The sequence below is a fragment of the Phalacrocorax carbo genome, chromosome Z (assembly GCF_963921805.1).
Source record: "Phalacrocorax carbo chromosome Z, bPhaCar2.1, whole genome shotgun sequence".
Lineage (NCBI taxonomy): Eukaryota > Metazoa > Chordata > Aves > Suliformes > Phalacrocoracidae > Phalacrocorax > Phalacrocorax carbo.
Window position 1 is genome coordinate 83287163 of NC_087548.1, and position 15677 is coordinate 83302839.

General features: G+C 39.0%; 1 long non-coding RNA gene across 5 annotated transcripts in view; it reads right to left on the reverse strand.

Annotated features, from left to right (window-relative positions):
- Positions 1-15677, reverse strand: part of LOC135310621 (uncharacterized) — a 37016-nt gene that overhangs the window by 9015 nt on the left and 12324 nt on the right. For 4 of the 5 annotated variants that reach the window (XR_010370690.1, XR_010370691.1, XR_010370688.1 and 1 more), the window contains 3 exons: positions 14577-14624; positions 10523-10630; positions 813-1001 (listed from right to left, as the gene is read on the reverse strand). This is a non-coding gene — a long non-coding RNA (uncharacterized LOC135310621). The remainder of the gene's footprint in view (positions 1-812; positions 1002-10522; positions 10631-14576; positions 14625-15677) is intronic. The other variant, XR_010370692.1, reaches the window with a different exon arrangement.

Sequence of the window (15677 nt, forward strand, 5' to 3'; positions counted from 1 at the left end):
ATTTTCAGGAATTCTGGCACATTCTTTTAGGTTTTTTGCTATCATTATCGTACTAATCACATAGGCAAATAAAACATGTTAAATAAAAGTAACTGAGAAAAATTTTCAGAAATAAAAATGGCTTATTTTCTCTTTTTTCTTTTATCCTATTCCAGACTCATAACCTGCTCCAGCAAATCATACAAGCCTCTCCAGGAGCCAGATCTTGGCCTCCCCTTTCCTTTGTCTCTGCATACACTTTGCTGAAATAATCCCACTGCCAATTGATTAATGTTTTCTTCGCTACCACTTTGTACCTGCAACCAGTAGAGTGGCATAGCAACCGGAGCAGGTAGGCATGTAATCCAGTTATCCAGTGGCACAGGGAATTAACCATTTGCTCATAGATGGGTCATTCATATGGCACTTTATATTTAGTTTGTATTTTTGTAAAGTAAATATTTATATACATTGTTCATGTAATTTATTACATGTGTCCATGTGTGTGAAATATATGAAGGTTATTTATGGCCTGTGTCAAAAGGTTATGAACAAATTGAATTTATGGAGAGGGATCACTATTCCCTTGTGATCACAGCAGTAGCTGTTTTTCATGTGTTTCAAAAAAAAAAAAAAACAGACAGCAGTCTTAGCCTGTTTGGTGCTTACCAAAACCAATGGCTCTTGAGCTCCTGGCAGTAGTTCTTTAAACTAAGCGAGGTTATCTGGCACTAAAACAGACTAGGAGATGTTGCAATATCAGTTATTAAGGGGAAGAAACTTCCACCTGTGGACCGCAAGTGAGCAGTGTTTGCACTTCAGGAGACAGTCACCTGGGAATCTGAAGGTCTTTCCTTATCCTCTCGTTCTGCTGCAAGGGGTTCTCCGTGACGGGGTGCAGAGTCCTACGATAAATGCTCCGATGCTCTTGTTTTGAGGGAATGAGAGAAGTATTCAGTTCGGTGAGCATTTTCTCCTTCTGGGCCAATCTCTGGAGTGCATTCTTGAGCCAGGTAAAAGAGCTGTTGGGTAATACAAAAAGTCACCTGACAGCACAACGCGACATCACTTCCTATGATGAATATAGTGCCAATGCAGAAAAGTAATAATTCTATCCCCAATTAATTTTCTTCCCCCTCCATTCGTTTGCCAGGAGAATGACAGACCCTCAGCAGACTACCAAACACTATTTTAATAACTCTGATATTCATCAGTGAAAGGAACTATGAACGTTACCAATAATTCTGCTTGCTGTGGTAGATGTCTGTAAAGATAATCTCTAGCAAGGTATGCACAAAGCCTCTTCTGTTGTATTTTTGGCCCATACTAATAACTTTGTATTTGCATCAAATCATATTCTGCCACCCTTCATGAAGGTCAAATGGGATAATACCGTTTTCACATTAAAAGGTGCTTGCAAGAAATACTGGCATGTTTGTTATTTCACTGAACATTAGCAAGTCTTCTGTAGGACACGCTAGCAACCTCTTGGTTTGCCACTGCAACTTATGGTCATTGGATGCATTAAAATGTAGAGGAAAAGGATCCATTTCAAAACTACTTCTAAATTATTACATCTTTAGGATTTTAACAGGATTTTAACATTTGGCTCCAAAAATTCAGATGCTTTATTATATTTTGATACACTTATTTTTACATAAATTTTGAAATTCCCTTAGAATGATTCCTCGTCTTTTATAATCAAGTCACGTGCTTTTAACTAGCCTGTAACCTCATCTATTGCACAGTAATTACAGACGATGCAACAGCTTACAGTATTTACATAAGCTGTTGAGTCACAGTAAATAATCAGCAAAATCTTTAATATCATCACATTAAATCTTGAAGTTATTACTTCATTTTTATTCAGTACTTACATGTATAAGCATTTGGGGGAGTGACTGCAAAGACTAGGTGATGACCTCAAGATTTCACCTAGCACTGATAGATAGTCTGAGGTTTCTTTTTTGTTATTAGACACTAAACGACCCCATCATCAATTAATCTGAATGTTTGCTTTAATATAGTTCTTTTATGACTGAAGTTTGAAGATATTTCCTCAAACTAGAGATATTTTAGTGGTTTAATCTCATAATAAGTATTAAACATAACTTGACAATATAGATTATCAGACTGAATGGTTTTAATAATCTTAGAGTTAATTTGCTGAAAAATTATAATTACTTCTTTTTTAATCAGAGCTTGAGTTCGTGAAGGGGGGAAATTAACTTTCTAGATATGGCCAAATCCCTGTTTCTCCAATACAGAGGAAATTCCTGTTCAACGTAGTCTTGCCTGAGTGAGGGATGAATAGGGATTTGACTGTGGTAAATATAGTACCCAGAAAAAATTATATCTTTTCCTGGTGTTACTATCAAGACAGTTACTATTCAACATTGTGCTTCATACTAAATTGGCTTTGCCAGAGCATGCTAAAGTTCATAAGCTATTGGTACCCACTTTGTCCTATTTGTAAAGAATGGGGCAAAACCAATTCTTGGTTACTATAAGTCAGATATTTTTATTTTTTTCTTAATTTTCCAAAAGTTATGACACCAGGCTGTTTGTAGCTTAGCTACCAGATGCATAAAAAATCAAATTAGGAGAAGTAGCCATTTTTTTACTCTGAAGTTTATGCGATAAATTATTATTCAAGCAGTGCACAACAGCAGAGATCTTCCACTGAAGAGCCTCTGAGGCAAGAGATGTGGTTTGGTACCAGGTCAAAAGGCTTGCTTATCAGAAGGCCCCAAGGAAAGTTCTTCTAACAGAAACACCAAATTTATTTGAGGACCGGTGTCTATCACCATCCAGTACAGTTATCCCAGAGTTTTACATGGAGGAATTTTATCACAGAAGGTCATTAGTAATTTATATTATGAACATGAGTTTGATTATGATTAGAAAATTCTTTTCTTGTCTTTTTGGTTTGGTTTTCTTTTCAGCGTATGAGGAGCAGATAAAGTCAGTATTTGGCTATTTAACACTGGTTACTGTAATGAGTAAGTCCTCAGACTGCAGGTGGATGGCAAAGGGGTTTTGGCAGTGCATTCAACATGCTGAGAAAACCCATTTTTTCCGGCTAATATTTTCCATTCTAAGTCAGTCTCATGCCAATGTTTGCGGTGACTGTCACAAAAATGCAGGGAATAGGCTGACGAGTGATCCTTTAGAAATCAAACCATATGAAGAATTTCATTAAAATGCATTGTATACAGACTCTGGTTCTCTATTGTTCCTCACATTACACAGCCACTGCAACATGGGTTTGAAATTACCAAAGCTGAACTTTGGTAATTTCTGTGTCAACATGGTTATAATGAGCAAAGACCATGTCAACATGGGCAGCTTATCCCACGCTCCAACCCCACACTGCTCGCAGCCCCACCCAGATGTCTCTTGGACCCTTAAAATGCAAAACTGATGTTTGAGCTCTGGCCCTCTGGGACGTTGGCTGGCCCTCAAGATCTGAGCCCTTGTACTCTGCGTGGTATCCTCTGGCTGTCAAAAATTGCCAGGACTCATGTCCAACTAAAGGAAGTAAGTTGCCATTGGTGGGAGGTGGTGCGTTGCCTTTCCTCCTGGACGAAGAGTTAAACTGTTTGCAAACAGCCCACCCCTAGTACCCGAGGTCCTGGCACAGGCAGAGCATGTTGGCACACGGTGTTTTCCCTGCCCCTGCTTCCCGTGGCTCACAGCTGGCACAGGCAGCAAACTAAACTGCTTTTAAATAGCACAGTTTTCACAAAAATTAAGTTCATGTTCTATAACAGTACTTTAGACTATTTTTTTCTAAAGGCCTGTCATTTAAAAATACCTCATATGTATGTATATATGTAGAAGAAATCATATACATATATAATCTCTTTGACTTAAAAAGTAAGAAATTGTATATATACATATATATGTGTGTGTCTGTTTATGATGGCTCCTAATTTAGAGGGCTATACAAAAGGCTTGTCAGCATTTTGCTACAGAGATAGCAGTGGGAGAGAGAGTGGCCTATTAATATCTGGAATATCACCTGCCATCTGGAGAGGCTCAACCCACGCTGGAGATGTAAGGTTTTGTGTGATCCCAGACCTCAAGCTCAATCAGTCAGAGGCATGTCATGTGGTTTTAGCCAGCATTTTACACCCATTTGGCATAAGTATAAAGGCCTACACAAGGTACAGAGCAATAGGGAATTAGTCCCACCGAGCTTAATAAAAACCCAGGGAGGGGAAAAAGGTCATAGTTCATTTGTGGAGCCCTGAGATAAGTAAGTTTGTTATAACTTTAAAATGTTCTGGGACACGTCAATATAAAACAAAAGAGCTCCAGAACAGCCAAGAGGAAAGTATATACACAAATAAAAACACATGGAGACACTTAGGAAAAAAGCTAAAACTCATCTTCTGCAAATCCCCAAACACACACTCCCCTGTTCTTCCTGCAGCTCGTGAGGAAAGGTTCTGGGTTGCCTCTCCAGATGGAGAGCTCAGAAGCAAATTCCCACTCCAGATTTCTTCCAAAACTGTCATGTTATCCCGCTTTCTCTAACACCTACTACAAAATATTTCACACTTGTTCCGCCTTGCTCAAGGTACAGGGGTGAAAGGACAACAGCATCACTAAAGGTTGTGCCCAACGCTGCAACTGACGCTTCCAAAGCAAGCCATCCCCACTGCCCTTGCGCTACTTGCTAAAGGGTGTTTGTTTTATGGGCACCATCCAAGGAAGAGCAGCAGCAGTACAGGTGCTGACACCTCAAATTCAGTGTAAATGGATGGACTCGTGGGATTCCCCTGGCCAGCCTTTCTTTTACAATTTTCTCTTTCGTGATACATGATATTTTGAAGATGGAGTGCTGATGCTGTTGCACACAAGTAGCCTGTGGCAATGGGTGAGGAGGAGGCTTTTCCAAGCCTCACACAAGGAAATGTATTAAAAATGTAAACCATGCTCGCTGTCACATATTTGTGTGTTCAGGTGGCTTATTGGGATGTAGCATATTGTGACACCACAAAATCTATTACATACATCTGTGGTTGTTCAATGTCATACAGCTTTCATTAAACACATGTTGGCTGAGGCTCTCCTGTCCTTCCAGATTCAGCTGGGTTCATGCAGACCACAATTCTCAGTCTAGATCCTTCCTTGTCCTACTCCTTGTAAAGACTGGAAAAGCCTGGAAGCTCTTTTACCCCACCTCAACTAACAGGGTCTCCAAAGGCCCATGGACAAGCTTGGAATTGCCACGACTTTGTGCCTGCCCATGCAGGGGGAAAACACTCCAAAGAGGTTCATATTCAAAACATAATGTGACAGAAAAGAAAGGGACATTACAGAAGCTGAATATGCTTCCTGAGACCATCCTCCATGGCCTGACCTTCACTGTGAGCACCAGGTGGGAGCACTGCAAGAGCAATGCAAGGTGTCTGGGGTGCCCCTTAGATGCAGCCTCCTTATCTTGAGATGTTAATTCAAGTATGAATTACAGCAGCCAGTTGAATAGAATAGAATAGAATAGAATAGAATAGAATAGAATAGAATAGAATAGAATAGAATAGAATAGAATAGAATAGAATAGAATAGAATAGAATAGAATAGAATAGAATAGAAACAATATTTCAGTTGAAATTCTACAGTATTCATTTTACAACAACCACCTGGTCCAACTGCCTGACCACTTCAGGGCTGACTACAAGTTAAAGCATGTTGTTAACGGTGTTGTCCAAAATCCTCTTAAACACTGACAGGCTTGCAGCATCAGCCACCTTTCTAGTTCTAGTGTTTGACCACCCTCTTGGTAAATAAATGCTTCCTAATGTCCAGCCTAAACCTCCCCTGGTGAACCATTCCCACACATCTTGTCGCTGGATCCCAGGGAGAAGAGACCAGCACCTCCCTTTCCACCTCCCCTCCTCAGGAAGCTGCAGACAGCCATGAGGTCACCCCTCAGCCTCCTTTTCTCCAAACTAGACAAACCTAGAGTCCTCAGCCACTCCCCACAGGACATGCCTTCTGGCCCTTCGCCAGCTTTGTTGCCCAGCTTGGGGCGTTCTGCCTGGATTGCTGGGTCCAGGCTGCAACACGTGGGGTCTATCTCAAACTAGTAGACCTACCACAACAGTAGACCAAGAAGAACCATATTGGAGTTTGTCGTCTGTTGTTGGCAGGCCCGTATTTGTATGTCCAAGGGCGGCTCCTTAAAAAATGGACATTGACTTACGAGACCACAACAGAGTTGCTCCAAAGGTCAAGGATAAAGAGGCAGTGTTGGGCATGATATGAAAATGGTTAATAATAGATTAAATAAAATAAAACAAGTTGACCTCTTCTGCTCTCCAAAACTGAGACAATTGTTGGCAATAGATTCACTATACTAAGGCACAAATTTCCCAAAGGAGCCCAAGGGCTGTCCTCCTGCCTGCTATTATTGCTGACCTGTGCAATGACCTGCCACGTAAAGCGGAGCAGCCACCAAGCTGCCCGGTGCTCGCCGTGTAGATGAGCACTATGTCCATCCCGGTGGCAGTTATTTACAAATGAGGAGTGGGTCCACCACAACTAGAGATTAACCCTGCTCATCCCAAAGCGAATGTCACATCCTCTACTCAGGGGTTAAAGAAGCAAGGTGGACGTGGAAGGTGTTTTAGGATCCATGAGATAAGCACTTTAATAAAATATACTGATTTGGGGAAATTAAACTCATATTATTCTATTTTTCCTGAAAGATGGCTACTTCTACATTGTTTCTAGACGTTGAACAAACCTTTATCCCACCAATAAGAAATGTAAGCAGCATTACATTTCTATCCACTGTCACATGGAGCAATACAAAAACATAAACTGGGATACCTTTTTTACTTTGGATATTAGATTTTTCAGTACTCCCACCACCCCGCAGAAATTATATTCAGGCCGTACAAAATATTTCAAACAATGGTAATGGTGGGGGGGGGGGAAATCTGTTTTTCTTTTTTTTTCTAACTTGGTGTTAACTTAACGATATGTGACATTGCTATCAGTGCAGTGCAATAAAAATGAAATGGTACCCAATGTGCACAGACACTATGGAAATTTCAAATGACAACAGCAACAACAAAAATTATACTTTCCCTTTCCTTTCCTATGCCCTTTGCATTAACGTAAGGATATGTGACTTTGCTATCCATGCACTGCAATAAAAATGAAATTGGTGGCCAATGTGCCCAGACAGAGCCTTCAAATAAAACAAAAATAAAATTATACTCCTTTGCATCATGTAAAGGATACATGACGCGAGGCACAAATTTCACTTTGCTGCCACATCACAAATAATATGCCAGCTGAGAACCTATATTTCTTTCTCATCATGAGGGAAGAAAAAAAGGGTACTTTGGAACAATTTTTTTTTTTAATTTCTCTTCATTTTATAAACACTAAAAAGCATGTTTTAAAACAGTTTCTTATATTAGACTCATATTGTGTTTATACATTTCCTAAATGACTGCTTTTTGGTAACATGTTTGTGTCTAACGTTACTCATATAAATAAAAATATACAGTCATTTTATGGGATAATAGGCAAACAGACATCTGCATGCAACATTTCCCTCATTAGATGTTATCATGCTAGCATATTTTTATGACTTTGCTGCAAAATACAATGTGCTGATTTGAAACCTTCTTAAATATAACTTATTATGTATGTTAACAACCCAAATGCTTTAGTTATGCTTGGAGAATTGTTTAATAAAGGAGTAGTTAACACTGCTGTAGAGCGAGGCGATGTGACCTGGAGGAATATGCCCGCAGTTACTAAGGGAGCATGAGCAGCAGCTCCTCATCTATGATTATTGAACTGATGATGGTCCACCAGCCCCTTCTTCGAGGCAGCGGGCTGACTATCCTTATCTGCAGCATCTAAACCACGCTGCAAATAAATAGGCACTTACCAAGTGCCTTAGCATTATTTTTCCACCAAGTATTTTTCATCATTAAGGCGAATGTGCATGGGTTTTACCAAAAATAGCCAGCAGAACGGAGAGCGAGTTGTCCAAAAGACCATGAGTTTTGAGAAAATGCTATTTGGGCTATGCTTCAAAACAACAATGGCAAGTGAAAGGCAGTGGTCTGGTGGACTCAGAGTAAGGAACTCTCCCGGTTTAATAGGAAGGGGCTTTGTCTTTGGGTGCTGCAAAGCAGTTGCTATAATGGTTTAACATAAGCACAACTGTCACAGTTAAAAACCCTCCTTGGAAGAGGAGGAAAGTGATGAGAGTTTAGCCACTGGCAAAATCAAGCCAAGAAGCCAGTAGCACATGAGCAAATGAGGGTGTCTGTTGGTTCTGATTAATTCGGGATGCATACGGCCAACAAAGCGAAAGTCAGGGAATCAGATGGGTTGATAATCTGGCTGCAAAAATGTATAAACGCACTGCTCGATCACCATCACCTCACGCTACAAAAGTACCAGGCAAGCCAAGCTGCAGAGACCAGAAACCGCCAAAGAAGTGATTTACCCACCGGTCAGTCTGAACAAGCTGTTCTGCTCTGAATGTATTTAAAGGCTTTCCTCTTCATGATTGTGAGAACAGAATGAATCCTCCAAACTATTAGTGCTTTCAGCTGGGTTTGATCAAATTGTTACACCCTCCATGCCTGGGCTCCGAAAGATGAATACATAATTGAGAAATTCTCTCTTCTAAAATATTTCTCAAATCCAACAACAAAAGAGTTTAATCAGAAAGTTACTCCCTTTTCAGGGATAGTTCTGCCATAGCTGTTTGGATAAAATGACTGGAAATCAGAGCTACAGTCATTTAAATAATCTGTTAAAAAGCTATTACATTTCCCTAATGCTAGTCATTTTTAAATGGTTCTTGGTCTGATTCATGAACAATACATGAACAGTACATGATTCACATGGGCAATTTTTATTAAGCACTTATCCCAAAAAGAATGTCAGACCGGGTGAAATCCTTTGTATATTGCAGCATTTTTACATATTTTTTTAAAATAGCATGCATTAAGGTTCAACTTCCCATAGACCAAAGTTGACAGAGAAGTTGGGCCTGCCGCAGAAGATCAAGGAGCCAACAGAGGCTGAAAGATATTATACAGATAATTGTAAAGATCTTGCTGCAGTTCAAGTGCTTTTGAAGTTCTGTAATGACTTTTTGCTATCAGAAACTGTCAGGTTTAATTGAAGTCAAAGCTTGCTACTTAATCATGAGATCCATAAGTGTGTAAATATTAGTGCTGCTGCTAAGCAATGAATCGCCTTAGTATTAATTAGAAAAAAAAAATGCTTTGCACTGCTTTAAGGGCATGGCATGCAGTGGGCCACGCTGAGAGGTACATTGGTGTATTTGTGGCGAGGATGGGGAGCTTCTGCTTTTGATTCCCCTTCTAACAGACTCAGATTAGGGCTTGGGTAAGTTACTTTCCCTCCCTACAACTGTTTCTCCATTGTCCCAGCTGTACGGTACAGATTAGATAAATTATGACCCACCTGGCTGGGAAACTGCAAGGACTGAAAATTTCACCATAATCTGAAAATTTCCTATAGGTCACACTCTTCAAATATTCCTATAGTTTGAAGTTCAGCATAGTGCATAATATGTGAGCATAAAGGCAGTCACCTAAGGTTTTATAACCCTGGTAGCAATCCTACACATACTTCCTATGCGCAGTCAATGTGGGGATGATTTTAAAAGACGAGTTATTGCTAATTGCCATTTTGAAACGAACAATATATTGCCGGTTGAGCAATATGATCAAAATCCAAAGCATTGTTTCTGCTGTGTTATAAAAGAAGTTGGATTATGCAATTCAGTGCCAAAGTGACTTAGATCTGCTTAAAGAGTTCTAAATTATGGTAAGTATTTAAACTGATAAGCAGAGATTTAATATGGGCCACAATAGGATTAATGAATAAATATCAGGGTCTTATGTTACCTATTTACAATCACATTTAAAAGCAGAACTACAGCTCTTAGTTATACTCAGGCTACCCTTCATACTGGACAGTAGGCAATGAAGTGGCATGTCTACAGAGCCTCTTGCTTGAGCTGAAGAAATCCTGGGACACAATTCTTCAATTTTGCAGATCATCTGGTTAAAGTTCATCCACTTTTCAAAGTGTTGTGGAAACCTGAACACACATTTCAGCAAACGGCATCCTACAACATACCACAGAGTGGCCCTGGGGCAAAAAAAACCTGATGTGGTCAGGATCCTACGTGAAGTGTATTTCTAGGACACACTAAATTTTAATACGTCCCAGTTGTACTTTATTTTGGCAAATGATGCTTCTTTTATTGTTGAGTTCCTCAGGCCCATAATCAGGTCCCTAATGTGTTCAACAAAGCATCAGGATACATGAAATATCTTACCAGATAATCCTCTTTGGAATCCACAGTTCAGTTATTAAGTATTCCTTTCACTAATCTCTGTAATCCTCCGTTGATATAGGTCAGTAAAACAGTGGCTAAACCCCATATGATAAAGCTAAGTCTAGGTTTTGCAATAGTTCCGTTTATATTTTTTGTTATTTTTTTCTCAGCTGTTCTTACTTCTGAAGGGTGGTGACCAGCGTCACAGATGTTGTATATAGCAGCTCCCAGGAACCATGGGGCTTTTTACGCCAGTACGTCAGCCAGGAGTCGAGATCCACCAGGAACCTCGAGACATATTCAGAGAATGTATGTGAAAGTCAAGACCGGGATTATATGCTTTTTGATAACTGAGATGACATTAGCTCACTAGTGTTCACAGCCACTGGATTAGCAATCAGTGTTAAATCTTCACACGCAATGAAAGTTAACAGTGCTGGTTTTATATTGTCCCAAAAAAATCATCGAGTCTGTTTTCTCCTTTTGATTACAGTTCATTTAAGGGAAGAACGTTACTGCATGCTTTGAAAATGTTTTATGTGTCTTTGGCTGATAGAACACACAAAACGTTTGAATAGGCCCATTTATTTGAGCAGACGTATTAAATAATACTTTAAATGTGAACATGCGTGTCATAAATTTTGTAGTCTCTTTAAAGTAGGATAAATCTGTGTATTTAAAATAGCCTTTCTTCAAAGCCATCTTTTTCTTTTTTTTTTTTTTTTCAAAGTCATAAAGGAAACTCTGATTTGTGCTGCATGAACAATGCCAGCATCATCATTTTAATGTTATCCATATGGGCTTCTAATAATAGATAAGAGACTACATTTGTATTGTATGTCTTAGAGACATTTAAAATCTTGATAAGGAAAGGCTGATTTCATTGGCCCCACAGTTAAAGGAAAGCAGACCCTAATTAAAATAATTCTGTTCTGAATTAACTAGTTTGACATGTGCTAATTGACAGTTCCTGTGAAATGGTTCTAATTAAAGTCAATATGTCTTTTTCAATTAAAAGGAAATTAAGAATATACTAATATACATTAACAACTTAATCTGCCTTCAATATCCCATACATCAGCTGCTTTTTTTCTAATGTTATTGGAGAACCATCTGACATGCATCTTCTACTGTTTGGTTATGGTATCTCATTATTACTCAACAGGAATGCAGGCACTGGTGGATATCCCCTAGAGCAAGATGAGGCCTTGCCTAAACTCCACGCCTGCAATTCCTTGTCTCTTGCCTGATAAAAGGTAAACTCACCTTTCCATACAGAAGAAAACAAAAGGCTTTTCTCATGACCAGCAATCGCCTTGTAATTGCCGCTGGGGCAAGTATTGACAATTAGTCAGTGAATTCGAACTTCTGATGGAAGCCTTAGAAGTAGCGGTGCACTGCTGGGCTGTTCCTTCATTATTTGGCCCAGGCAAAGGCAGAGTTTTGACTCTTGAGAGACATCTCTCATGCTCTTTTCAGAAGTGAATGCAGGGCAGGGTTCTCTGGTGGGAATGCTTTTAATTGTATATACAAGAAGAAAATAGAAAACATGCCTGCTTGGTAGAGCAGTGCTGAAAACCATCCTATTGTTGTTGCTGGAAATGTGACGTGGCTGTTTATAGCCGCAAAATTAAGTATTCAAATGTGCAGTTGACTTTTTGCTACCAATTCCAAGGCTCTACTGCTACTGACTTTACTAACTAAAAAGCTCCATTAAAAATATCAAGCCCCGTGTTAAGATCACTATCCTGAATGCATAGGGAACTATGCAAAAGATTAACATCTTGTCATGTGATCTTTGCTATTGATTTTTCATAGTTTTTTTTTTTTGTTCTGTGGGAGATAGTGATAAAAAGCTCAGCTGATACATTTTGGGGAGACTAGAGTCACCAGGGGAACAAGCGGAGTAATTTACTTAAAAGGTAATTAGATAGCTGCTTTAAAAAAAACCTGCCTCATATAGGCTGTTAAGAACACAATCTCACTTCTATTATAAATTTTGTATTTCAGGGAACACAACTTCAGCTATGAATATTCACTCTGCTGAATTTGTCATAAAGAGAATATATTATCTAGCCAGATTTTACCAAAGTTTGGCTTTGCTCCAGCAGTCTATAACATTTTTGTTTTTTTCAGATGACTCTTTTAAATCATAACAAAAACATGTATCTTTTTTCAAGGAGAAAATTCAGCAACTAACCATTTACTTTCACCTGTGACATTATGAGACAAATTAAGTGACAGAGAATAGATTTTTGTCTCTCCAGAAACTGAACCAGAGGGTTGTTGGGAGCGCAGCTAAGCTTCAGAAACCATACAAAATGCTCTGGGAAGAATTGGGGGTTGTGGTGAGGTGCTGTTTTTCACTTTTGTTTGAGGTTGTTGGCTTTGTTGAAATTTATATTCATTTTAAGAAGCAGTTCATACTACTGAAATAAAAATGACCACATTGCGTATTGTTGTCTGCTTCCGTTTAACAGAAAGAATACAGCCAGATTTTCAGGACCATGTGACCAGTCTTCATATAGGCAGCTACTTAATTTTTGCAAAAGTAAACGTCAATGAAAGGTTTAAAACTTTGTCCCAAAGGGTCAACCACACAGCTCGCAGTGACTCATCTTAAAGCTAAAAACAACTTTCTTAATCAGCCCCCTTAAAACCATATAGACCACTTTTACGCTAAGTTTCGGACCTAGCTTGGGCTGAGCATCTCCATTCTCAGGCTGGACCAAGCTTTTTGCCTAGTCATTATGAGACCAAGGACTTCAGAAAGTTTCTTACCCAGGTTCCCCATGTGTGCTGCTGGTGGGTTCCTGAGACTCTAAATGAAGATTTTAAAGGAGGAAAGAATTCAGAAAACCTGAGATAAAGAAAAGGAGCGGCTGAGCTTGAACAGCAGCTCTTTGGTTCTGCCAAATGGAGTTAAATACCCAGCTCCCCTTAAGGACCTGGAAAAAAGAGCCTGATGTGTTATTTCAATATAAAAAAAACTCTATTTGACCAAACCAGGTGCTAAGCTAATCAGGTCCTAGAGAATCCACGTCTTAAGGAAAAAATACTCATACATTTACAACAGAAACTCAAATCGTATCTTAATTTTTTTTCTTTTATTTTAAACACAGAAATCTCCCACTGCAAAATGTACTGGACTCTTTGATATCATAACTTTTTGTCCATTGTAAGTTTTTAATATCTCACTATCTAAGCTGGGGCAGTATTTTCAGAGATCATTTATATATGTGTCTAGGACTATATATATGACTCACAGATGCCACTTTTTTCTCAGCGTCAGATTTTTAACCATTGCCTCAGTATGGTGCTGGTACAGATGCACCACTGAAGTAAGATGTTAAACATGTCTCTAAATTAGTAAATAAACAAATCTCTGGGAGACAGCAGAAATTCTGACTACTTGCATTCATTAAAATTCCATGGTACTTTGCACAAGAGGAATGCTAATCCTGGAGCCTAAACTGAGACCCAATCCCACAGGCCCTTAAAATGTGCTTAAAATAGAGTAAGACCACTTGCAAGGTTCAGTTTACGGACCCAGGTGACTGCAGCTCAACAGTATTCTGCCTGTCCAAAACGCTGCTTGTTTTTCCACTGGCTGCATTATTCTTTCTTCTCTCACCCCCTTTCACTGTGGCTTTGCTGTAAACTCCTAGGAACTTATTTCATATATTCTATATTTCAGCTGCATTTCATGCACAAGTGAGAGGACGAGGATAATTGTACGTAAAGCACTCAGAAAATTATTTTCCTCTTACTCGCCTTGCTAAGCCTGTTTCAGTATTTCAACTCCCTGGCCTAAAAGTGGGGAGAAAGGGGGAAAGAAGATGGAGCATAATTTAAAAAAAAAAAAAAAAACACCCAGTTGGCTTGAATCTGAAAACACTTATGAATGAGTTTCACTTGACTCATAAAAGTAGTCATATTGATTTGAAAAAGCCACTGTTTGCTGGAACACGTCAGCGTAGTGCATTTCCAGGGCATGTAGGAATCTTCTTCTCATAATGCAAACATTTACAGTGAGGTCAGTGCTGGTAGCTCTGGAGTACTCCTTGCTCACGCAAGTAGTCTCAAAAACCAGCGGGGCCAGGTAGGAAGAGAAACTCGTTGTCCGTGTAAGGATCCTGCTTTATATAAATACTTTACTATTAAATAAGCAGTACCAATACTCTCAAGAAAAAAAAAAAATCACTGCATGAATCATAGTAAAATTGTGAGTTACCTTCCTGTGGATCAGGGTCTGGATGCTTTTCGGTACAGTCTGACAGCCCTGAAAATCAAAAAAACAATAAGACCAACAAAAACAAAAAAAAAGAAATCCTGTTCCTACGAACCTTCCAGAATGCAGCTATCTTTGTCTTTGTATAAATAATTAGTGAAGCAGTCTTTCTGTTTACATCCAGCCTAGCTAGATAGAGCTGTTTGTGTGGGGAAGAAACTGCTGTGTTCTTGATGCAAGCCAAGCACATCCTATAAATTCTAGAGTCCAAGAAAAAATTTATCTTGGCAACAGGTCTGCTCGAGAAATCAGCATGTGGGACATGGGATGCTGTGGTCCATGTAAAAACCTCTGGTTAGCAAGATTTTTCTCCTCAAGCATCTGTCTTTCTTACCACTCTTCCTTCTTCCCCCCTCCCCTTTCACAGCACTTACTGTACATAGTCACATTTTCCTAGCCGTGAATGCTGTGCAAGTTATACTTCCTCTTAATACATACATTATGGAATGTGTTTGTTTTGCTGTTAGAACAGATAAACATATTTTCAACATGGATTTGCTCAGGAGCTGAAAAACAGAGTCATGTGGGGTGTTTTTAATATCTTGTTGGCTTCACTATTGAGAACATCTGGCCCCAGGCAGCCTTCATTTGCATACCATGCCCCACATATTTTCTATTATTGTTAATTGAATATTCACATTTCAGTGTTCCTGATCCTGACCCCTATTTGTTTCACACATTCTATTGTACTTGGTGGCATTAATTTTTCTGGCATTATTATTAATCTATCATGCAAATAATAATTTTGTTAAAATCATCCCCTTCATTGACAACAAAAATTACTTAAAACTGGTAATGTGTCTGTCGCTCTGTTTTATACAGACAGGTAGATTAGTACAGAAAATAGCCATGCCTAAGGGGGTGTGTCAGTTTCCATTATAAGCTGCTATATTTAAGTACTCAAATTTTTCTAACTTTTACTTTTAAGTCTTTACATTTCAGGCTAAGCTTTGTGGTCTTTACCTTTATTCCAAGGTGTCTATTTTATGTGAAATCAAGAAGTTAACTAGAAAAATATACTTTTTTTAACCACAACAAAACTTT